The following is a 27,316-nucleotide window of genomic DNA, read 5'->3' as shown; positions in this document are numbered from 1 at the left end:
CTATTCGTTTAGACAGAGGCCCTATTGGTTAGACAGAGCCCAAATCATAGTAGGTAAGGGTCTGAGTTCCCTCAGTTCTTCTTTAATAACTTGAACCCATTCTTCAAATTGCTCTTCGGAGAACAAGTTTCAGGCATACAGGTCAAGAGTTAATTGGCTCTGGTACCACTGATAGGGTGATTGTAGAAGAAGGGTGAAAGAGAGAGAAGCATAGAAAGAGAATAGGAAAACAAGACAAGGTTGACTAAATAATTTGAGAAATCAAAACATATGAGAAAATATTGATCACTACTCGTATTTACAAGTTATGGGTCATCCTAATCCTAATTGAATATCCAACTTAAATCCTTAAATATCTAATTTGAATATCGATTAAATATTATAAACATTAAAAAATTTCTAAATGAAATAACTTAATACCCTAAGTCCTTATTTACAAATCACATATCAACATACTTTCCCATGCTCGAACTCAAACCCTCAATCTGTCAACCGTGTCACCGGAAGAGTAGAAAGGATACAGAATGCTCAATCATTAAAAATAAAATAAAATAAACTAAAATAAAATTTATTGCTTTGATAACATATAAAGAAATACAAAAGATTACATGGATTTCTTGGGTATATTCAAGATCAGGAAATGGGTGTGCATAGATAGGGAGAAATGAGTCCCACTATTAATGACTCATAATGGCAGAACAATATCCTAACGTAATAATACTCAACCCTATACTGATGATACAGATTATAGTAATTACATTTATGCTAGTAATATCTATACAATAACATAAGCATCCACTCCAACTAAATACCCTGCAAGAACAAACAATGCAATTAGATCTTATCATATTCATACGTCAACTTTTATCATACATCTATGAATCTAACCTGATATCAGTGTTCTTTGTATACAAGCTGTTTCATTAAACAAAAAGCAAAAATATTGTCATAGAAAACTTATTGCATAGATGATAACTCTAGGAGATGCCAAAGGGAAAACCTGAATAAATGAAGTCTTTCCCACTGTAGTTGAACCCATGCTTCACAAGAGTTTCACTGCCATAGAGTAATAAACATTGAGAATACAAGTGTCGATACATGATAAAGACTACACCATAGACAAGTAAGATACCTTACAATTTCAACCTTGTCAGCATGGCCACTTCTTTCTCCAAAAGCACTTCCATGATGGAATCTACCACACGAAACCCCTGCCTTTCCCCCAAGTAGCTCTATCATCTTTCCAACTGTCATACAACTAATACCATAAAAAAGGTGAGATCAATAAAGAAATAGCAACAATATTACAAAAAAAAATTTCTTACCTAAGGACAATATGGTATTGATGGAAAAAATAAGAGATGGCTCAATGTTAAACAATGCAACTAGAAAGAAAAACTAAAAGCTGGAAATAAAATAACGACCCATAAGAGGGAGCTATGGCACTTGCTTGTATAGTACCAATCAATTCAACACACTCCATCTTGGACTTATGCCAAACTAAAAAGCACTTTCATCAACCCCACCCCCACCATCTCCCCCCCCCAAAAAAATTCATAACTAGTCTCAAGTATCATTGTTTTACCAGGAGTCTGAAACCCCCCACAATCTACTGGGTTATGCATGCTTGACCAAGCAATCTGAACACCTATCCATATATATATATATATATATATACACGCGCACACATCATATTTAGCATGTTGTTAGGATAAATTTTGGCTAAAATGATTGAGAATCTAAACCTACTAGAATTCACAAAGGTATTTACAATAAACCAAGAAATTATCCATAGAAAAGTAAAAGCCTACATCACATAAATAGCCACCCACAAATAGGCAAATAGCTTGCCCTAAAATATTTTAGCTGTCAATGTTTCGATCAAAAGTACAGTGTGAAATCTTTAGTTTTTCCTCTTTCTCTATCCAAGGTAATATAGAAATGGACTGGCAGGGAAAACAATCATGCATCCATAAAGTAGCCTTCCAACATACTCCTCCAGTCCTTAATATAGGACTCAATTCTTGAGTTGGTTTTGGTCCTAAATATAAGACCCATTTCTTATATTTATTAATTTTCTCTAAATTACCCCTATGGATACTCCCTCAACCATAATCAAGTAGAAGAGGGAGAATGGGGTATTAAGAAAGATGATTATGGTGTTTTAGGAAAAATGTGTCACTTTTTTTATGATTAACTAATTTACCTAACTTCCTTAATCTAATCAAATTAGTTAAATGGGTCTTATATTAAGGACCGGAGGAGTACTTATAGAAAGATAAGTTTAAACTTTTTATTATGACACTATGATGCAAAAGATGGGAAAGGAAAATAGGATGGGATTAAGAGAGTAAAAACAGAACATCATTACTGATCCCAATATAATGCCTTATTTCAATATATCCAAATACAAATAAACTCTAAAATAGGAAAACCCTTATTCTAAATTAAATATGATGCCCAAATAATCAAATATTTACTACTCACGTCAGATCTCCCTCATTTACAACCATATGGCAAATAACTTGATATGTCAAAAGAAATTGGACAAGTTTTTACCCAGCTTCCCACATGCCATATTGAAGAATATGATTGATAGATGAATCATATTACCTAGGAAATCCATGAGGATTCATAATCAGATCAGGACAAATGCCATGCTCAGAAAATGGAAAGTCTTCTTGCTGAACAATTGTTCCACAAACACCTTTTTGACTATGTCTGCTGCTAAATTTGTCACCAAGCTAAAGCAACAAAAATAAAGAAAGAAGTCAATAAGAAAATTCAAAATAAGTAAAACTCTCCACGACAAAACCTAAAACTATTTACCTCTGGCCTATGAGTATGACAAACCAAAAATTTGATGCACATGTTGTTATCCTTATCAGAGCACAGAACCACTCTGTCCACTATACAAGATTCTCCTTCAGGACCTTTGAATGTTTGTATACTAGGCTGATATGCGCTAGCAGTGAGGAAACTGAAAAAAAAAAATATTGGATATTACATCATGCAGCATGACTCTAATAGAAGTCCCCTTGGCACCAAAATTTCCACCCAAAGTTCAAAGACTAACCTATCAGGAAAATTTGCAGTAGATCCTTTCATTTCAGTCTTCGTATTGATAGGGGATTGTCTATTGATATATATGTGAAGAACAATGAGGTAATCCGATTCAACTGTATATTATTCACATATTGAGGCTGAGATTTATACAACAAGAGAGAGGGTTTGGCCGATTAATGATAGGCCGAGATTTGAGGGAGCTGATCGGGGAAAAAACAATCAGATCAAAATGAAATATTTACATTAAAAATCCTATAATACCAAATCTAGGTATTAAGCCTGATTCGGTATCTCCTAAAATCGTGGGGGATTTCCACACTCCCCCTCAAGATGGACCATAGATGTCTATCATGTCCAGCTTGCTGACGAAATGCTCAAACTTATCTCTTGCTAGTCCCTTTGTGAGGACATCCGTGGTTTGCTTTTTTGAGGGCACATACTTTAGGAAAATGATGCTATCGTCTATCTTTTCTTTGATGAAGTGTCGGTCTATCTCCACATGCTTAGTCTGATCGTGTTGGACTGGGTTGTGTGAGATATTGATGGCTGCCATATTGTCTGAATAAAGTTTGATAGGTAGATTTAGATTTTTCTTCAATTCTTCAAGAACCCTTTTCAGCCATATTCCCTCACAAATACCAAGAACAACTACTCTAAACTCTGCTTCTACACTGCTTCTGGCAACTACACTCTGTTTCTTGCTCCTCCAAGTGACAAGATTAACCCAAACATATGTGCAGTACCCTGATGTGGATTTCCTGTCCTCTTGATCTCCAGCCCAGTCTGCATCAGTAAAAATTTCAATATCCTGTCAATCAGATTTTTTGAATAGCAGTCCACGACCTGGAGAACCCTTTAGATATCGAAGAATTCTGTATACTTCATTGAGATGTTTCTGCTTGGGATCATGAGACTGTTGACTGACCACACTGACCGCAAATGCAATGTCAGGTCAAGTGTGAAAAAGATATATGAGTTTTCCCACCATCCGTTGATATCTCCCTGTATCTACAGTCTTACCCAGGTCCTCTTCATCACTAATCTTATCAGTTCATATGGGAGTATCACTTGGTCCAACATTCTTGTCTCCATCAGGAGATCCAGGATATATTTTCTTTGCGAGATATAAATCCCTTTTTTTGAACAAGCCACTTCTATACCAAGAAAGTACTTCATTTCTCCAAGGTCTTTGATTTGAAATTCCTAAGCCAAGGCTGCCTTGATCTGTTCTATTTCTGTGTCATCATCCCTTGTGAGGACTATGTCATCAACATAGACTGCTAAAACAGTTATCTTATCTCTTTGATGTTTGAAGAACATTGTATGATCACTCTGCCCTTGATTGTAGCCTTATTTTTTGAGGACTCGTGTGAACCTCTCAAACCAAGCTAGTGGGGATTGCTTTAACCCATACAATGACCTCTTTAATTTGCAAACCTGGGTAGAACTTTTTCCTGGGAACCCTGGAGGCAATTTCATGTACACCTCTTCCTTGAGTTCTCCATTCAGGAAGGCATTCTTCACATCTAATTGATGCAGAGGCCAATCTAAGTTAGCTGCCAAAGATAACAGGATCCTGACTATGTTAAGTTTTGCAACAGAAGCAAACGTCTTTGTATAGTCCATCCCATAGACCTATGAAAATCCCTTCGCAACTAACCTCGCCTTGTACTTATCTAGGCTCCCATCTGCTTTATATTTTGGAGTGAACACCCACTTGCACCTAACTGGTTTTTTTCCCTTAGGAAGATCTACCACTTCCCATGTACCATTTCTTTTAAGTGCTTCCATCTCATCTACAACTGCTTGTCTCTACTCAGGTGAGGCCATGGCTTTATCAATATTGTTTGGTACCCTAACATTGTCAAGATGAGATACAAAGGTATGATATTTTGAAAAGAGAGCCTTATATGAGACAAAATTTTCTATAGGGTGTCGAGTACGAGGCTTTTTCCTTACTACAATTGGAAGATCAAGGTCTTCTATAGTCTGGTTGGGATCATTTCGTATAGCTTGTTCCCTTTCTAGACCTGCTGTCAGATCTAACTCTTGACAAATACTAGGAGCCTGTGGTTCATTACCTATTCTTGGTTTCTGTGTATAGGTCTTAACCTGTTGGTTTGTGTCTTACCCCGGATTAGGCTTTCCCTTATCATCTATGTGGTCAAGGTTAGGTTCAGGATCAAATTCAATAAATAGGTCATTCGTTAGTATAGGTACCGCTGTTTCACATGTCTGAGATTCATTCTCACTCTCCCCTTGAATCATAGATGATGTGTAATAGGGTTCGTTCTCATGAAACGTGACGTTACAGGTAACAAAGAGTCGTTTGGAGACAGGATCATAGCATTTGTACCCTTTTTGAGAGGAAGAATACCCAAGAAAAATACACCGGATGGCTTTGGAATCAAGTTTATTAGTGTGATGGAGGTGAACATAGGAAGTGCACCCAAAAACTTTGAGGGGAAGAGTGTTTTCAAGGTATGGAAAGTTGTAGTGTTGGTGAAGGACCTGACTAGGGGTTTTGTATGACAGTGGCTTACTAGGCATATGATTTATCAGGAAGGTAGAAGTGAGGATGGCATCATCCCAAAAGTATTTGGGGACATGGCTACTGAACATAATTACCCTGGCAGTTTCAAGGATGTGAAGATTTTTTCTCTCAGCAATACTGTTTTGTTGAGGGCTATTAGGACATGTGCTTTTATGGATAATGCCATAAGAGGTGAGGAACACAGAGAGTGTGTGGTTGAAATATTCTGTGCCATTATCAGTGTGAAGGATGTGGATTTTTGTTTGAAATTGGGTCTGAATCATGTTATAAAAATTGATAAAAATTTGTGGGACCTCAGTTTTCTCTTTCATTAAGTAGACCCAGCTCACTCGTGTGTGGTCATCAATAAAAGTGATAAACCATTGTGATTTTGTTCGATTTGGAGTACGTGATGGACCCCATAAGTCGCTGTGAATAGTGGTAAACGGTTTGGATTCTTGATACAGGATACGAGAGAAAGTAGTTCTATGATGTTTAGCGCTTTCACATGAACCACAATAAAACTCAGAAGAATTTTTATTAGAGCAAATGGAAGGAAACATTTGAGACAATATAATTAAAATTTGGAAGACCTAACCATTTGTGCCATAACTCCAACTCACTAGTCCTAAGGAGAGACACTTTATTACAAGATTGGACACGTCTTACTTCACTTTCATCTAGGTAATAGAGACCATTAAACTCATTCGCACGCCAATCGTCGTCCCTGTCAGTAGATCTTGAAATAAACAGTAAGTGGGAAAGAAGTTAACATGGCAACATTCTTCTCTAGCCAATTGGCTCACAGATAGGAGATTGCATTTAAGGTTTGGTACATGCAAAACATAATGAAGAGTAAGTGCAGCGGAAACTCTAATGGTACCAATACCAGCCACAACAGAATCAGAGTCATCAGCAATTTTAACTGTAAGTCGCTTAGTAGTAGGCTCATAGCATGAGAATAAGGTTCTGTCATCAGTCATATGATCAGATGCACCGGAGTCAATAATCCAACAATTTCCTGTGCATTTATTCTTAATAGTAGTAAGGGCCGTTAGGAAATTACCACGTTTGACAACTGTAGCAACTGGTTGCTTATGGGGCTGCTGGGTATTTTGAAGTGTAGTGAGCATCTCAAGGATTTTGTTTAACGGATCACTTTGAGAAGTAGAACCCTGTGATGTGGTTGCACCTTCATTCTTTTCAGCAACGTAACCACGGCCTCGGCCTTTCTTTGGCTTCCAATCAGGAGGCTTACCATGAAGATCCCAACAGGTGTCCTTAGTATGGCCCTGTTTCTTGCAATGGTCACACACAAGACGACCTCTATGGTTGTGTGGCTCAGTTGAGCGAACAGCAAGAGTAGAGAGTTCAAAGGCATCAATTCGAGGGATAGACTCCTCTCGTAACATTGTTTTGCACTTAGACTCTTCCTTCCGTAGCATAGCAAAGGCTACACGGACTGATGGTAAAGGCTATTGACTAAAGATGCGGGCCTGGATATCATCATAAGTTGAGTTAAGCCCCATAAGGAGCTTAAATAGCCGTTTTGTCTCTTTTTCTTTATGGTCTGTCGCAGCATCTGCATGACAATGGTGGACTTTTCTCGTAAGGGAGTCTAATTCCTGCCAAAGCGAGGTTTTTTTGAGATAGTAATCATTTAAAGATTTGTCATTCTGTTTTACCTGCCAGAGCCGAGACTTAATGTCAAAGATTTGTGAGATGTTTCCTGTTTCTCTATAGGACTCACGTACAGCTTCCCATATATCACGTGCGGAGGGAAGAAACATGAAGCTCTTCTTGATCGATGTTGTCATTGTGTTTACCAACCATGAGGAGACCATTGAGTTTTTGGACTTCCATTGCTGAAATTCCTTTGTGTCCGTCGATGGTGGTGCCTTCTTGTTACCGGTGATGTAGCCGAGTTTGCTTCTGCCGTCGAGAGCCAGAGTTATTGATTGGGCCCACTCTTTGTAATTGTCGCCGGTGAGCTTCTCAGGGATGATCATCACAGACGAAGTCTCCAGACTTGTTGAGGCAAGTCATGAAGACCTATTCGAATTTGAAGAACCCTCAAGTCCAAACAACATTGAACGCGATGGGCCTAAACGAAGGTTCAACTCCGTATTAGAGGAAGAAGAATTGGATGAAGCAGACGGTGTGCTCTTCGGTTGCTCTGATACCATGAAGAACAATGAGGTAATCCAATTCAACTGTATATTATTCACATATTGAGGCTGAGATTTATACAACAAGAGAGAGGGTTTGGCCGATTAATGATAGGCGGAGATTTGAGGGAGCTGATCGGGAAATAAACAATCAGATCAAAATGAAATATTTACATTGAAAATCCTATAATACCAAATCTAGGTATTAAGCCTGATTCGGTATCTCCTAAAATCGTGGAGGATTTCCACAATATGTCATTTGGCCTTATAATTTCCCCAGGTACAGCAAGCCCATCATCATCAAGTATCTAAGGAGAATAGGAAAATATCCAACAACACAGGAAAATATTTAAATCAACATAGATAGTTTATGTGGACAATAGATTTATGGTCTAATTCAATCAATCATGAGTTGTCTTGGCAAAAAACAAAACCAAAAAAAAAAGATATCTACAGTACTATAAAAATGACAACATATCAATATCTCTCTCACAAATCACAATTATGCCACAGCAAAGAAAGAATTAAAAAGCCTCAGAAACATGCTTGAATTTGTGGGCAAATAATAATTGCTAGCAAATTTATTATAGCAAAGTCCATGACAGGAAAAGCCCAATGGTAGGAACCACTTGCCGTACGAGAGGTTCAGGCTAGAAGATAAGTAGCAAGGTGAAGACTCAACAGTGTTTGGTTACAGTCAGATAGAAGCTTAACTTAAATCACCTTTTAAATAATCAGGAGATACAACAACTGATCTCTGTGCACTTATGGATGGGAACACAGCGAACGAGACAGCTGAGCGCAGACCATATTCATTTGCATTATTTGATTGTTCAGGAAAATTGGAAAAGACAAGGTCAGTTGTATTGCACCGTATAAGAACACGATGCCCGAATACAAATACAACCAACCAAACATATCCCCTTCCTTCCCTTTCCATTCCCTCCCTTCCTCTCCGCTCCCCTCCAAATTCCCAAACATATCCAAAATGCTTTGGAAATTGATTTAGCAAAACTAGCCAAGTAGTGAGTGTTCTAAAAGAAATCGCCACCTGTATCTGATTTGCTTTAAAATGAGATAATCCTCGTCAAAAGGCACCACTTTTCCCAGAGCAAGCAAAGATGTTCATCCAAGATGGTTTGGATGGTAATTTTGGCAGATAGAGAAGTTCCTTCAGAATTATAACGTTGCTCATTGGGTATCTTGAAGAGGAAATTTACATGGACATCCCTCTGGGCTTAACAAATTCAATAATAACTCTGTGCACAGATTACAAAATATTACATGGACTAAAGCAATCCATAAGAGCGTGCTTTGGAGGAATTATTAAGGCTTGGTTTTACACAAAGGGAAGCACATCACATCCCTTTTCCTCAAGGTATTAGAAGGCACTATTCTGGTTGTTTACAAAGAGGATATTATGTAATGAAGTCATTCACCTAAAGAAAGTATTGGGTAAGGAATTTTTTAAATTCAAAATTGGGAGCTTTAAAGTACTTTTACATGCACAGTAGCTCAATGCAGAAAAGAGGGAGCGTCCCAAGAAAATACACAAAAATTATGTATTCGGGAGTAAGGCTATTAATGCTCCCATGGATTCATTGCACAAGATTGAGACATTATGAAAAGCTGGGTTCCTCGTAGCAAAATTAAGCATGTTAAAATTCATCAGGATTTTATCAAAAGAAAAATCAGAAAACAGAATCATTGAGGTACACCTAAGTAATAAGAAAAAGATAATGTCCAAAATCAAAGCTGCAATAACTGAATTTCACGTTTGCTCATCTAAGTATTCTTGACACATCCTCACAAATTTCAGTAGGAGTGCAGGATTACTAACTTTTGTTTTTTTTCCCCCCCAAATTGAGTTTATTGAAAATAACTTAGCTCCTAGGGACGCTACTATATATCTAGTAAGCTCAACAGATAATAATAAATTTGTACATTCTTCTTACCTCCTAGCCCATCAACCTATCAACAAGCATTAATGCGTTTAGTCACAGGAAGATATATTTAACCTCCTCTTTCCTATGACCACTCATCAGTCTCATCAAAGGTTCATCCTAGAAGTCAATAATGCTCTGGATTATTTGAACTTCTGAATAAGCATCGACTCACAGGACGTATAGAACATGTGGAAGCCAAATCTAACTTGACAAAAGCCCCTATGAATAAAAAGTTTGTCTTGGTAGTTCACAAAACAGTTTCCCCCTAGAAATTTGGTTACCAAAACAGTTCTTGAATCACAATATATGAATAAGTTATGGGCAGTATAACCTTAGTACATTTCAAACAAATCAGTACACAATAAAATCAATAGAAGAGTGATTTCTATTAAAGCATGTTACCTGCATACGCGCCGCATTATCTGCAGTTCTATCATGCCTAAGTATCCTATCTGATGTGTTATTATCATACTTTTGATTAACAGCAGTGTACCTATACATAAGGAAATACCATGTCTTGATCACCTTAGATAAACGGTTAAAGAAATACAGCAAAACATTGCCCAACAAGATGAAGTGTAAAATCACCAAATTAAATTATTTACTTTTTCATAACAATGCAACGGCCAAACCTAGGATCAAGAGATGCCTTGTTCATGACAATTGCATCCTCTATGTCATAGCCACTATAGCTCATAACAGCCACTGTGGCATTCTGACCGGCTCCAAGCTTATAATACCCAACCTGAAAGAATTAAGGATTCACCCCAACACTTTATTTGAGGAACACAGAGAAACGATATATCAACCAGTTCAATGGTCCTGGTAGTCAGCAAAGGCCGTTGAGGATAAACCAGTTGGTACAACAAGGTGTCCATCCGGCAAAGCTACAAGAGTAACATAATATCCAAAGAAAATTCAGTTAATAAAATACACTAAGCATGTCAGTTTTTGCAAGAGTGACATGATATGATATTCTAACAAAAAGGAAAGAATTAGAACTAGTTAACAAGTCATTAATTAGGCCTATAAATAAGGGGGATTCGATATGTTGTAATAAAACTTGTGAATGTAAAGCTTTCCCTTCTCTCTCTCACATCCCACTCTATCACTCCTTATTCTCTCTTTTCCCCCCTACTCTATCTTTCTCTCTCATTCTCCTCCTTTCTCCCACTATCTCTCATTCCCCATAAACATTCTACAAAGGTGGTATCAGAAACACTCAAGTCTTGGCACCCACAAGAGCAACGCAAAGGTAATGGAGGAATGGCTCAACAATGTTAGATGCCAGTAGGAGAAATTGAACACAGTCAAAACTTTTTGAGCGAGATGGTCTTCATAATGTCAACACAATTGCAAGGATACATGGCAGAAAGGAATATGTTGCGTCTTCGACAACATTGGTGTAAAACAGAATTTAACAATGATATTGATTGCCTACAAGCTTCAGTTTCTCGAAGAGTATTTATTGAAAGCATACATTTCAGCTATACAAGAAGATTATACAAGGCCTCTTCACTTATTTAAACCTCAGACCACGCATGAAGCCCAATCTCCTACAAGGATGCTAGAGATATTCTTGTAAAGACAAGCCAAGAAGGCAAGAAAAGCCTTATAAGATCAAGAAGAAGCCTAACAGCTCAAAATGGGGTTCCACTCAAGCAAAGTATGACAGAGCACAAGTTGTTTTTGCCACCCAAGAAAGTGGTGGGTCTTGTACAACCACCACCCAAGAAGGGTGCAAGGTGCAAGACATCCATAGATGAGAAATTCAAAGGCAAAGGCAACATGAGAATGGCATGACTCGAAGAGCTACATCTACAAGACGCATTTGACGCAGTTAATAGTAAAGATGTCTTTTAATGCATGGGGCATATTAGGAACTCCAAAAACAAAAAAGGTGTTAGCACCTTTTTTTGTTCAAGTTGTAGAGAAGATGGGTTTAATAGATCTATCATGCGCCATAAAGGTCAACTTCTAAGGAAACTAGGCTAGCAACATGCGGAAATTTCAACGCAAGCCAAAGGCATTCACAAGCATGAAACTTGCATGTGGAGTTTTGCAGGCCAAATATATTCACCTCCTTTGTCCCTCTTCCGCCCTCATTTCCAACAACTATCCTACAACATAACATAATATGCAAATAAAACAAAAACTATGCTATTGCGCATCAAATAGTGCAGAACAGAAGGTAGAGACAGTAGAAATATAGTGCATAGTGCTTGATGTATATTTTGATTGGTAACCCAGTGTTTATATAGAGCGCAGGGCTTGGAAGAATCGAATATGATAAAGGAACATTAATGCAGAATAAAATCAGGATCCCATGGTCTGTGCCTAGGAATCAGGAGCATTGAATTAGGAAAATACTCTCAACAGTCAGGAGTAATTGGCTACGATGTCTAACATTGCGTCCTTCATATTTGATCCCTTTTAGCTTGCTAAGGGGATCTTTTATCCTTCATTTGCTACTAATTTAGTCCATTTAACTTTCTACACCCCCCCCCAAAAAAAAAGTCACGCCCTTAACATGTGTAAGTAAATGCATGGCCAAAAATCAATGACCACCATACATTTAATGGAAATAAAACTCATGACTGGGCCAGCACATAATAGCATATGTATTTTGGATGACTAGCTTTTGACATTACCTATATCTCTACAATCAAGTGATCTAGAGTGAAATCCTCACAGCCTCCATTCCCATGACTGCATTTTAATCAAAGTAGCAAAGAACAACGTCTTGTCCAACTTACAAGCCAAGATTACTCATAGAAGGGGCAATGTAAGATACTCATTTTTGGGAATAATTCCTATGACATCAAAACAAGCGCCATTAGACACTATCTATAACCACAAATGTAGGCATATTTTTAACAAAAATCGACAAAACTGCCCATGACATATTGTTTACTATGAATACCCCTTTACTGTTCTGACAATTTGATTACTCGAATCCATTAGAAGTGTGTTTTACTATTTATTTTATTTATTGAATCTATTGGCAAATAAGTTAAATCCCGGGGATAATACGCTCTCCTTAGTTTTGGGAGTACTGTTGCAAATTCTCCCATGGCATGACAATATGAATAAGGATCCCCCTTACCTGTAAAAGCATCAGATTCGTATCAAAGAAAAGAGTATATTGTCTGTTTCAGATCAATTCACAAAATCATGAGGATTTCAAATCTTGATCCATGTGGACATGGACCTGCACACTTGCGCAAACATACATATTTACTTGCATAAAAAACAAATCCATTGAAAACTAGTTAAATTATGTTTTGAAAAAAAGCTCCAAATTTTTACAATTGTTCCATGGAAGCAAGAAAAACAATTTTACCTGATTGTAAGCTATATTCCCCATAGCTTGTTTTCCCATTGCACACTACAGTTATCCACAAAGAATGAATTTCATGATATGAGACAACAAGCATATAATGAGTTTATAAGAGAGAAAGAGGAAACAAGAGCAACGAAAGATGAGGAAACCTGATAAGTGTTTCGGGGTGACTGATTATGATGAGGATAGGGAATAAGCCCTGCAATAACCCCTAAGATGGTAAAAGGCTCAATTTCAATATGAGTAGTTTCTGCTGTAGCATCTCCTTCGTATAAAGCAATCTTTAGAAAGGAGGCGGCAAGATTCACTTTCATTAGTAAATAGTAACAAGAGTTTATGACTAAAAGAAGCAACAAGTAGTGAGAGAAAAACAAACCAGGGCATTGTTTTCCTCATTAACATCAAGATACTCAATCAAGCCATCACGTTAAAAATCATCAAATGTGCACACTCCGTTCGGAAAAAGCATGAAATTTGAATTCATATGAGCAGCTTCCTTTCTTCCCACAATAAATGCTTTAACCAAACTAACCATTAACTCCTTCATATGATGCTCTTTGACTCTGGATATGCCCTTGTCAGCAATGAAAAGTGGACGACAAACTCTACCGCCATCTGAAGCCAAGTAAACATACCGCTAAAAAGATAAATTACAATCATATCAGTTTTTCACTTATATCAACTAGTAAAGTATCTTGTACAAAACAGTGTCACTGAAGAAAATTGGGAAATGAAACAAAACTGCATATAAAGCAAGAGAGATGTGTAGGGTAATAATGAAGCAATGAGAACCAGCAATAAGCTAAAATGAGTTTTTAACAGTGTCAACTAATGGAGATTATTTAGGCCCACAAACATAATAAATCTTGCATACACGTACGTGCACACACTCTACCTCTGTACACGCGTGTGTGATTTAGCATGTTTTATTCTCCTCTTCGACTTTTTACGTGTTGTGATTTGTTTTTGTATCATTAGTAATCGGTGTTCCTTCCCTGTAAGTATTCACTTGTTTCATCGAATAACACATGTGAACTAAGGCGTGTTTATCCACATCAACGTTACCACTTTATTAAATAGAAAGATAGATGGATGGATGGATGGATGATATTGTGAAGCTAAAAGGTATATTCTCAAACGAAATTAAGATATTTAAACCAAAGTACCTCTTAAGAAGCAGATCACTTGTGCAAAGATAAGTGTTAGAGTTTGATGGAGTCTCGTATTAGAGAGCCCCAAAAAAAAAAAAAAGGACAACAGTAAGTCTTATAGTATCAAGTGGAATGGTCCTTCCTACATTGAGTAGTATAGGATGCTTTATAAGATATTTAAAGGGAGAATTTCACACAAGTTCCAAAGTCTCAATTTAATTTCCAATCAGGCCCAAAACAATATGAAACTTCATTTCAGTCACGTTGAACCAAAATGCATTTTAACAACAAAAAGCATCTAAATAACAACTGCAAATATGGAATTTTCCAACTCCCAATTTTCACAATAATAAGATGAACATGAAAAATTCACAAGTAATCATAAGTAAGTTTTGCAAGTGGAAGTACACATTTCACCAATAAAAAATAGCTAAATAACAACTGTGCATATGAAAATCTACAGCTCATTTCTCATTACAAGATGTGAATATGCAAAATTTATAAGTGTTTATATGAAAATTTGCATATTTTGACTTGCAAACTTGCGTATAAGAATTGTGAATCTTTCAAATCTTTCATGGTCACATTTTGTAATGAAAATTGGGAGTTGTAAATTTTCATATGTACAGTTTTTATTTACCTTTTTTCTTTCTTGTTAAAATGCATATTTTTCACTTGCAAACTTACCTATTTAAAATGCATATTTTTCAATTGCAAACTTGCCTATGAGGTTGTTAAAATTTTTAGGACCAACATGGTCATTTTTACTTCAACCTTAATTTCATTTTGGGTCAAGAAGAGTGAAATAAAATTTCAGATTGTCTTGGGCCTGATTGGAAATTAAGTTCAGAATGTGAGACTCATTTGAAATACTCCCATAATGAGTAAACACTACCAACTCAAGATTCTTTACCCACTTAGATGCCCCTAAGATAACAGAAACAGTTAAATCAAAGTAGAATTTACAGACAAAAGAAAATGAACCAAGACACCAGAAAATGGCAGAAACAGAAGAGAAACATATAAAAAAACTATAATTAGAAGTATTTACCTGCTTTTCATTGACAAAAACACTTACAAACTCGCCAATTTTTCCAGTCCTCCTCAACTTTCTCATTGCAGTAGCAAAACGCTTGAAAAGAGAGGGGAAAAATAATGATGATGATGATTATGTCAATAATAACTTCACATGAATACTAGTGCAAACACATGTGCCTTTTCTGCTTTATCTAAGGAGAGAACTTCCACAGAAATTATGATACCTGTGGCCTCCGATGCTTGCCAAGTATCAGCCCATTAAAAATAATAAGAAATGAATTTGGCGTGTGAAACTCTTCCCCGGAGAGTAGTTCCAAGTCTTCAACACCCAAAGAATAGCACTGCCACAGATATAATTAAGCTCCAGAAATTATAGCACACAAATTAAGAAACAATGTGCCAGCTGCCTATACTCTTGCATGCACACCTAAGGAGGCACCTTGACATAGAAACAAATTTCAAACAACCAAACAAATAGAAGGGCATACATATCCCACACTCTAGATGACACAATTACAATATTAAAATTTCTTCACAAAAATAATAAAGACTACAAATTAAAAATATAAGAATTTATATGTAAAAATAACATTACCTCTAGTCCTAATTATAAGATCTCGTTTATAGTCTACAAACAATGTCTTATAATTAAGACTGGAGGTAGTAAAAAGATCAGGAATTACATTAGAAAAAACATACCAGAGAAATTGGGGGGCCCTCCTCTTCATCAGTAGTAACATGAGTCATCAAAGCCAGGTTTTCCACCAATCTACAGGCCTCGCCTTCTGGAGTATCATAGGGACAAAGCATTCCCCACTGTATTGAAAGGAATAGAACAAAAATGGAGGGCGTGAATCAGAAGGTAGAAAAGATATTTTAAAGGTCAGAAGTTTGTCCAATGGCACATAATACCCGAAAAAATGTGGCTTACCGGGCTAGGCTGTAAAGCTCTAGGTCCACTTACTTTCCTGGATTTCTCAAACTGCGGAGAGATCCTTGTCACATGCCCCATGGTCCCTATAAATGATAACCTAGCTAGCACCTATAAATAGAGAAATCTCATCAGTCAGAATGTGTAATTGAATTAAGGGCCTAGAGCCAAGAAATGATAAAGCGACCCTATCCCCAGCACCCAAGCTCTCGCCAAGACATAAACCCCTTCTGTGATCTTATTTCCAATAATATATATATATATATATATGAAGATGATGGAAAGTAAAATTGTTAAGAACGTAATAAACCTAGGTCATCCCTTTTCTGTGCATCTTGAACCTTTTGATGTCAAAATTACCAGTCGAGAGAGTCCTTTCCAGCCCAGTTGTGATAAAGTCTCTAGTAACATACTATAATACACATATGAGGGGCGAAATGCAGGCAGAAATCAAGACAACCATGAGATCAAGGTGAACAGACAAGGTGTAAAACAATTCCTGAATAAAGATTTTAAGATTCTAATAGTTGTGATATATATCACATGATAAACTTCAATAAAAATCACAAATGAATAACAGTTGCGGTGACATTTTTATTTCCAATTCATTCATCTAGTTTTGAATCTTTTCTTAAAAATATAATTTTATTTCATTATTATTAGATCTTATATGCAACAGTAAATACATTTAGGCAACCAAAAGATGAACCCCTTGAGAAATGAATTCGATTAGCATTGCATAGATTACATTTTGCATTTGATAATGCTCAATCATAGATATTAAAGAGGGCTCACATGAGAAAAGTCAAAGCGGTTTGTCTTGTTATTCTTCTCCAAGAATTTATCAACGCTCATCTTAACTTCACTTATCATCGTCTTAAAGAGATCCTAAAAACAATCAAAAGCATAACAATTAGTGCAATGACAATCGTGCAAAGTATCTCCAAACAAACAGGTGCAAAAATAAAATTAGATGCTACCTCAAAAAGAAGAGATACTAATTGGCCTGATAACTCCAGCCGCTTGTTCCCCACATAATCCTTTAGAATAAATTAAACGACACAGTTAATAGATATAGCACATAGAACTTGCCCCCACACACACAGCGAAAGGGGACATTATATTTTTGGGATGCTCTTGAAATGACTAATAAATTGTGTGATTCATTTGATCATGCAAGCTGAATGCATTAGTTTAAATGGAAAGTGAGGTTGCATTGGCTTCAGTTGTTAGAGTATGTTTTGGGGGAAAAAATATTATAAATATGAGTATCAACAAGATGCAAAGAATACCAAATCTGGCATAATCCTGATAATAATTACAGACCTACATATCATCATCCCTCCTGTTTCTTTTCCCCAAGTTAAATTTTTAGCCACTGGGCACTTATTCCCTGATAATCTTCTTATTTACTTGATTTCATAAGCTCAATGCTCATATTAATAGAAATATTCCAGAATATTTTCGATATTGTCTGTCAATGACTACTTCAACTGTTTGTTGAATGCCAATAAATAAATTTATCATAATCTCCAATACACGAAAGTCATTTTCTCGTTGTGGACAAGGTCCAACCCTATGGACCTTGTAATATTTAAACCTCCTTGGCAAAAGCCATTTAGGCTTGAAAGATGGACACGAAACAGGTTGGCCATACCCAGTGCAAAAATATCAAATTAATTATGGAGCATGGGAGAGTGGCAAGCATCAAACTCCTGACAGATGGGTAATAGGGGCTCATATACCATGTCTATGACCATTTCAACGCAATACTAAGCAATCAAGTAAAGGCACATAAATAATTTTTATTGTAACCCTTAAAAAAGTCTGCCTTCTTCATTAAAGCACATTTCATTCATGAAGCACGACTAGGCTCTCCCTACTCTTGTATCATGTAAAACAGAACCTTTTCTGTATTGCCTTTATACAGTCTCACATATTAAGAAAGATATTACCTTGTCATCCGTGGTATCCTTATTTAGAATGGCATCCATCATGCGTCTGATCATAACAGCAACATATACACATTTTGGCATAAAATTATTTTGATGCGCCTGATGGGGGAAAAACAGAAGCAGCTTAGATCAGTCTCAACAATAATCACCAAGTATAAGAACCCTCAATTGACTGAAATCAACTTACCGGCACATTTGCAAGAAATACATCTCTCAGGACAGAGTAAGCTCTGCCTTCCTATATAAAATGTTCCGAATTGACATCACAAAAAAAGTGTCAAATTTATCATACGATATTATCAATTGCATAAATACATCAATTAAACAATTCTATTATCTGTTTGTGTGGCCGTGTTGAGACCCCCACACACACACAGAGATTCACTAACCCTTTCAAATGAATCACTTGCAAACATGGACTTCTTGACCTGAACAAAGAAATACAAACATCAGGTTAATAACAAAAACATGTTAATCATATATGTATAAAAATAAAAAGGGTTAAGGTGAAAATTTGTCTTGGAAGTTTTCACTCAGGAACACTGGGCACCCTAAACTATTTTTGAGTGCAAATTTATCCTCGTAAGTTTAAAATCATAGCAACATTGCCCCTTAAGGTTTAAAATGCTAATGGTCAAAGTCACTATTTTAACAGTCAATATTAGTTTTTTTATGGTAGGGTGCAATATTGTTACGACTCTAAACTTTTGAGGTAAATTTGCATCCAAAAAAGTTTTGGATGCCCAACGCTCCTGAGTGAAAACTTATAGGACACAATTGCACCTTAATCAAAAATAAAAACACTAGAAGAGTTATACAGATAAAAATTGGCAACTCTTATTACACTAGAATTTTAAGTACACCACCTGACAAGTGTGCATCTAACAATTTCTTGGCAACACAGGTGTATAAAAAAGGAAAAGAAGATACTATCTCTAATCCTAAATATAAGAGTCAGTTGGAGATTCAATTTGGTCCCAAATAAAAAAACTCAATCCACTTTGTCTCCCATATTTATTCATTTTTCCCCATAGTGATTACACATGTTAAGGATTTTCATTCTAATGCATACAATTAACAAGGATATTTTAAGAAAGACAACACCAATTTATTATAAATAATTAACTTAACTAATTTTTTTAATATTTGCAAATTAGTTATCTAGCTCTTATGTTAAGAACCGAAGGTAGTAATATATGAAAGGAGGAATAGAAATCCATGTCTCTTCAATGCCATTACTTTATCCCTTCAATTGTTATAAAATAAAATGTGGTTGCATTTAATGCTTCCCTTAGCTTGCTACACTCAGTGGTTATTTTGGGTTGTCTTCCCAAAAAAAAAAAAACATTTAACTGACAAAATGAACGACTTAATTCTAAGGCCAAACTAGAATTTGTTACATGCATGCACATAAGGAGGTGCCAATTGACACTCGTCTTGATCGAGATCATCTTACACCAAAACATAACTTCTTATTAGATGCTTTTCCTACAAAATTCACCCTTATGTTGAAGCTTCTTATCATAAATATCTTACAACAAAAATAACATAAATCTAACACCTTTTTCAATCATCATTAAAACCAAAAAAAACAAAATAAAATAAAATATTATTTACTTATCAATATCGAGGTTATCAACTACTTGATTACGTAGTTACTGTTATTTAATACCTGTAAGATTCAAAATACAAGATTTTTATGAGTATTACGTTGAATTCAAAAGCTAAAACAATGGTACTCTCTTCTTATAATCAAATATTGAGGGGTACAGATTTGTTTTATGTTAAATCAATGTCAACTGATCCCGAAGACAGCCTAATGCCAATTGATCACTCATATACACTTTCATTCGTCACTATAAAGCAAATACAATGGAATTTTTTAAAAAAATAATGCTGAAGAATTCTCCATCACTATAATAATACAATGATCAAAACATTTGTACTCCATAAAGCTTCAAGTGATGATGAACCAAAATACCAATATTGGTTTCATTGCTCACATAGGGCCAAGGTTCTTCAGGTCCAAATAATGGGAAGATAATTTAACAAAATAATGGTTTAGAGTATATGGTCTACTTAGTCCTGTTGAGTTCTTGACACTGAACTCACCAAAACTTTTTTCAACAAAACAAAAATATGGTCAGCTCCAAGACATCTTATATTGAGAAAATCTCCAGCGCTTGCTCTTTAGTATATACACCATTTTTTGCACATTCCTAATAATGGTGGAAAATATTCCAGAGCTCAATAATGGAGCCAATAAAATAATATAACAGGTCTAAGCAAATAAAGACTATCGAAACACACATTTATAGATGAGTAAAGTAGCATGCAACACCTGAGTTTTTTTTTTCCCCTTCACTAAGTGCACAAGTATGCTTTTTTTATGGAATCATAATCTTGTACCATTACCTCAATAGACGGTAAAAGTAGTGAACTATAACGGGGATCTCTTCCGAGCATTTGTACAACCTCCTGATCACTCTCCATCTCCATAGCTTTCATTACAATCATAATAGGGACCTTCAAAAGAATTATAAGGAACAAATGACCAAAGCCTACTTATAACATGATAAGGAGTAAAGTTTAACATCAGTGAGTAACACAAAATGAAAACCTTTCGAGGAAATTGATTCAATTGCAACCAAATCTTCTCATTTTCCATCACGACAACTGTTTTGGATTTTATTGCTTCCGTACTGCTTGTAACAGATGCAGTGATGCTGATAGCAAAAGAAAGAGTCAAAATACCCATTAAGACGATATACCCATGAAGAAAATATAAAATAAAGTAATCAATATTTATAAAAACTTATTAAAGAATCAGTCACTCTATGAAGCAAGCACAGAACAATTTAATAAAAGACTCATAGTGATAGAAATCATAGCCCAAAGCTACTCTTGCACGTTATTATCATGTCTTTTAGTTTACCTTATTTAGTTCACAGATCTCTAGCCACAAATCACAGGCAGATCTGATTTTCTCTCACTACATTAATTTCTGATTATTGTAATTGATCTCTCTTGTGATCCTGAGAAGAGCCTAGTGTTCTGTATAAAACCTCGACTCCCTATCAATAATATACAAGTTTATACAGTCTCTCAACATCTCCCTCCTACTCTATTCTTCAATATGGTATCAGAGTGCTAATAAAATGGACTATAGCAAGTTTCCACCTCTATTTGGTTCACTAGAACGAAACCAAGGGAATATAGGTACTAGACTGATGGCCTTGATGGATGACTCATCAAGTCAGGCCTAGTCGAGCAACTTGAAAACCTTAGCCTCAACAACCAGTCCACTCACGTTGTCCACCATGGCACTTGCAGACTTTGCTTCCGTAACCAAAAACCAGAGTATGGTTATGGTACACAAAATGAACGGTAGCAACTACCTATAGTGGCGACAGAGCGTACTCATGTATCTCAGAGGGAGGCGAAAAGAGAAATATATTAATGATAAGGTGGTTCAACCACTTGCAAGGATCCTACCTTCGAAACTTGGTTTGCAGAAAACTAGGTGATGTTATGGCTATGTGACTCAGTGACTCTTGAAATTACTGAGGGATATCTCCTCGCAAGGATAGCAAAAGAGATCTGGGATGCTGCCGAACAAACTTACTCTTTTATGGACAATATTGTAGCCCTGTTTCAACTAAAGAAACAACTTAGTGATCTCAAACAAGGTAAAATGACTATCATTCAATTTTATAGTTCACTAATCCGTATTTGGCAGCAATTGGACCTCTTTGAAGTCCATTCCTGGAAGTGTGTAGCAGACACACAATACTACAAGCAACTAGTCGAAAGAGAGAGGAGATATGTATTCCTCCTAGGACTGAGTGATGAGTTTGAAGAAGTCAAAGGCAGAATAATAGGTATTAAACCTTTGCCATCTCTCTTTGAGATATTCAACATGGTGAAGTGCGAAGAAAGCTAGAACAACTCACCAAAGGCGTGTCCATCCACAATAAAGCTTCTGCACTTGCCATGAAAGGACCCAACTCTTCCATACAAACCAACAAGAAGAATGGAATGTGGTGTGACCGCTACAATAAAAGAGGGCACACTAAAGATATCTGCTGAAAATTGTATGGTAAACCACCAAACCAAAAAGGTAAACAGCAAACAGCTAGGACAAGTTACCATGCAAAAAGCTGGGAAGAGGATGGAGACACCCTCAACAAAGAGGAGCTAAAACTCCTAAATCGAATACTCAAGAAATAGACCAATACACCTAACATAAATTTCATAAAATCAAGTAACTCCATAATTGCCCTTAATGCTATTGAAACTAGTGATGATGTCTGGATTATTGACTCCAGTGCTACTGATCATATGTCTAGTAACAAAAGTTTGTTTAAAACCCTTAAGTACTGTCATGAAGATCTTAAGGTCAAGGTAGCAAATGGAATTTATGCTCCTGTGTGTGGAATTGGGTCTGTTGAGCTATCTAATCAATTAGTGATTCATAATGTGCTTTATGAACCTGAACTCACTTATAGTTTAGTTTCTGTTAGCAAACTAACTAAAGGATATAAATGCCAAGTCTCTTTTAATGATGATAAGCGTGTGATTTAGGATCTGACCTCAAGGAGGAAGATTGGCATAGCTAAGGAGTGGATGGACTACTATTTCAAGGGAACAAAAAACTTAGCGAGACAAGCTATGGTTAGATTGACTTCTGTAAATAAAGATATTATGTTATGGCACCAAAGATTAGGGCATGCTACTTTCAATTATATGAAACATTTGTTTCCAAATCTAGTTAATAAAAATTCTACTCTTTTTCATTGTGACACTTGCCAATTTGCAAAACAAAGGCCATTTATCCCAAACAAACTTACAAATCAACTTTACCATTTACTCTAATTTATAGTGATATATGGGACTGGCTAAAACTAAGGCTCTTTCAAATGCCAGATGATTTGTCACTTTTATTGATGACCATACAAGGGTAACATGGGTTTATTTACTAAAAGAAAAATCAGACCTTTAAAAAATTCCATACACTTGTTAAGAATCAGTTCCAAACAACTATTAAAATGCTTAGAAGTATAATGCCTGAGAATATATGAGCGATTCTTTCACAAAATTGCTTGAGCAGTAGTGAATTCATCAACAAACTTCCTGTGTATACACTCCTCAACAAAATGGGGTGGTTGAAAGGAAAAACCGACATCTCTTAGAGGTAACTAGAGCCATAATATTGGACAAAAATGTTCTGAATATTTTCCGAGGGGATGCTACCCTGAAAGCAACTTACCTCATAAATCGGATGCCTTCTAAAACTCTTAAATATACCTCCCCTATACAGAAACTTTGTGAAACTTATCCTCACATACCCTAACAACCTGCCATAAAAGGTCTTTGGTTGTGTCGTATTTGGCTACAACAACAATGAGGGGAAACTAAGGGGGTGTTTGGATAACCTCAAACCATGGTTTAGAGAATAGCTTCTAGAGAATAGATTCTGGAGAGAATAGATTTTGAAAGAATAGCTTTTCTGAAAAAGTGATTATGATAAAGTGAGAGTGTTTGGATAGTTGTTGTCAGAAGTGCTTTTTTATATGTAAAAATTACTAAAAAGGACATAAATTTAAATGATAATTACATATAAGATATATTTCATAATATATCAAAGGGTTCACCTTGAACTCCTTTACCAATGCTTCACATTGAAGCTAGACCATAATCTGCAACCCCATCACATAACGCATCCTTATCTCAGTGTAATAATCATCAAAACTCAGAACCCTCACGGTATTTGAACCCCCAAAATCGCCTGGAACCGAGAAACCAGCCTCATTAAATTGGAAACCATAATCTGAATCTCTTTCTACCTTAAAACCACCCTCAGAACGATTTCCTTGACATTGAGGAGCTTCGTCTTCCAACCCCAGAGACTTCATGATCGCATGCGAATGCTGGCGGCGGTGACTGGCTAAGTAGATGCTGCCGCTGGCGTCTTCTCCCTTGTTGACGAAGTCCTCATCGGCCACACCGGTGTCAACTATGTCGTCAGCCTGAGACCCACATCGAAGGCAGTAGAAGAAGCCATCGGAACCATCAGCTAGACCCACGTTGCCACAGGTATGATAGGTCTAGGTGTGGCTATTATCCATTCCTGACGATGGATGGCGGAACCGGTGGCGGAGACGTTATCGGCGAACGAAGAGGCGGCAGTACCCTTCAAGCTTTCATATTAGCAAGATACGGACAGAGGAGAAAGACGGCGACGGCGAGGAGATGTAGCCACGAGCATTGCAGCAGAGGCAGTCGCGACTTGCGAAATGGCGAAGTGAGAAGAGAGAGTGCGCAGTCGCCAGGGCAGTCTTCGATGAGTGTTTGCATTCTGAGAAGCTACAATTTTTTGCTTCACCAGAAACCTTGGTTTTGCTGGCCAAAACCAAGGTTTTGGCAGAAACCTTGGTTTTAAAAAAAAAAAAAGGGGTGTTTGGCAATCAGCTTCTCTAAACCGAGGTTTGGGGCCCAAAAGCACTTTTGCCCCATTTGCCAAACACCCCCTAAGGGTGTGTTTGGATGAAACCAAACCGTGGTTTGAAAAAGTGATTCTAGAGAATAGATTTTGGAGAAAATAGATTCTGTGAAGAATAGATTTTGTAAAAAAGTGATTCTGAGAAGTGAGAGTGTTTGGATAGTTGTTATCAGAAGCACTTTTTATATATACAAATTACTAAAAAAAAGACATAAGTTAATATGATAATTACAGAAAAAATAGATTTTATGATATATTTTAATTTGAAGGAATAAAATTGTTAATAATATGTTTTTTACCAACATAATTAATAATGCATAAGATAATATAATTAATAAATAATTAATGTGTATATATATTTATAAAATATAAGATTAAATATATTTATAAAAAATATGTTTATAAAAAAAATAACAAGATACATATCATATAGGCCCTCACACTCTCCCTTTTTTCTCCAAAAGCAAAAAATTTTTGCTTTTTTCAAAACCATGGTTTTGGTTTTTGGAGGGGGTGTTTGGGTAGATTATTCCCCAAACCATGGTTTGGGGTGTCACCCAAACACACCCTAAGTCCAAGAGCTGAAAAATGCATTTTTTTTTAGGATGCTCTTCCACCCAAAAAGGGTATAAGTGCTACTGTCCTATCACTAAAAAGCTCCACATCTCCAAAGATGTCTTCTATGAAGAAGACATCTATTATCCTAATTACACATTCAGGGGGAAGACTATGGTGCTGAAGAATGACTAATTCAGCCTCAAACAACAATATACAAGAATGCACACTGGAAAACCTACCAATCAGACCTGAAGATAAACCTGCCATGGCTGCAAATACACCTGAAAACACCAATACTGGATCTCAAAATCCTGAAATTACACCTACTAGATCTAAAGACACTCCTAGCAGAACCAAAACACTTGAAACACAAGAAAATGCACCTGAAAACTCATCTAATAGACCTGAAACAAGTGAACCTGACACAACCAGCATAGAACACACTCCTTAAGGGAAAACGACATTGAGAACTGACAAAACCATGAACAAAATATGGAAGAAAGTGCTGAAAATAGAGTCTCACTCACTCCAAGGCATAACCATGATTCCAACTCGATGACAGACCTTGAACAATGAGGCTGGCCTATTACTCTCAAAAAAGGGGTAAGGTCCTGCACCCAATACCCTATACAAAAATATGTTTCTTATGCTAACCTTTCTTCTAGAATGCAAAGCTTTGTGGTTAACAGTTCACAGATAAAGACACCAAAGACCTTCCAACAAGTTGTGATGGATCCAAACTGGAAGAAAGCCATAGAAGAGGAGCTAAAGGCCTTAAAAGACAATAAAACCTAGAACATCATATCTCTAACCCAAGGAAAGAAGGTGGTTGGATACAGATGAGTCTTCAAACCTAAATTCAATCCAGATAGGAGTCTAAACAAATACAAGGCAAGCCTAGTCACAAAAGGATACACCCAAACCAATGGCATAGACTATTAGGAAACTTTTGCAACAGTGGCCAAGTTCAACACTATTAATGTCATACTTTCAATTGCAACTAATCTAGATTGACCCTTACACCATTTGGATGTGAAAGATACATTCTTAAACGATAACTTAAAAGAAGAAGTGTACATGAAAATTCCGAATAGAGTACGAAAGCCAGATAATACCACTAAGGTTTGCAAACTAAAGAAGTCCCTGTATGGACTCAAACAATCACCCAAAGCGTGGTTCGATATATTTGCCAAAGCCCTAAAGAAAAATGGCTACTCACAAGGTCAAGCTAACCATACAGTGTTCACATGACATAACAACAACAAGGTCACTATCCTCATTGTATATGTTGACGACATTGTGATCATCAGAAATGATGAGACCTCCATAACCCAACTAAAAAAAGGCACTAGCTAGGAAGTTTCAAGTCAAAGACCTCAGGCAAATAAGATATTTCCTCAGGATGGAGGTGGCAAAAACAAAAAATGGAATTAATATGTCACAACAAAAGTACACTCTAAATCTCTTACAAGAAACTAGACTCCTTGGAGCCAATCCAGATGAGGCACCTATGGAAACAACATGTAATTTGGAAATTAAACCAGAAGGAACTCTTATGAACTCAGAAAGATACAAAAGGCTTGTGGGAAAATTGATATACTTGACCTACCTCGACGAGACATCAGCTATACAGTCGGGATTGTTAGTCAATTCATGCACCACCTTCAGGAAGAACATCTGGAAGTAATACTTTGAATCCTAAGATACTTAAAACTCGACCCCGAGAAGGCATTTTCTTTGCCAAAAATAGAACAAGAGGTATAGAGATTTATACTGATGCAGATCATGGCAGGTCTATAGAGAATAGGAAATCTACCACCGGATATTACTCCTATGTTTGGGGAAATTTGGTTACATGGAGAAGGAAAAAAAAAGCTGTTGTGTCTCGAAGCAGTGCTGAAGTAGAGCCAAGAGCAGTAGCACTAGGTGTCTGTGAAGGAATTTGGATTATCAGACCCTTGAAAGAGCTTAAAATTCCTTATGAAAGACCTATGCACTTGTGGTGTGACAATAAATCTAGTATTGAAATGACTGAAAATCCTGTCTATCATGATAGGACTAAGCACATAGAAATTGACAGGCATTTATTCAAAGAGAAAGTGGAAGAAGGCTTAATGGAACTATC

The 27,316-nt window shown here is 36.5% G+C and overlaps 1 pseudogene; it reads right to left on the bottom strand.

Moving 5' to 3' along the window:
• LOC114712681 (DNA-directed RNA polymerase III subunit 2-like) overlaps positions 1-20,889 on the bottom strand; it is a 28,110-nt pseudogene extending 7,221 nt beyond the window's left edge.
• Between the last annotated feature and the right edge of the window lie 6,427 nt (positions 20,890-27,316).

The sequence above is a fragment of the Neltuma alba genome, unplaced genomic scaffold, assembly GCF_004799145.2.
Source record: "Neltuma alba isolate B1F8T4 unplaced genomic scaffold, ASM479914v2 tig00011392_pilon, whole genome shotgun sequence".
NCBI classification, from domain to species: Eukaryota; Viridiplantae; Streptophyta; class Magnoliopsida; order Fabales; family Fabaceae; genus Neltuma; species Neltuma alba.
This window is presented reverse-complemented; position numbering and strand designations above follow the sequence as displayed.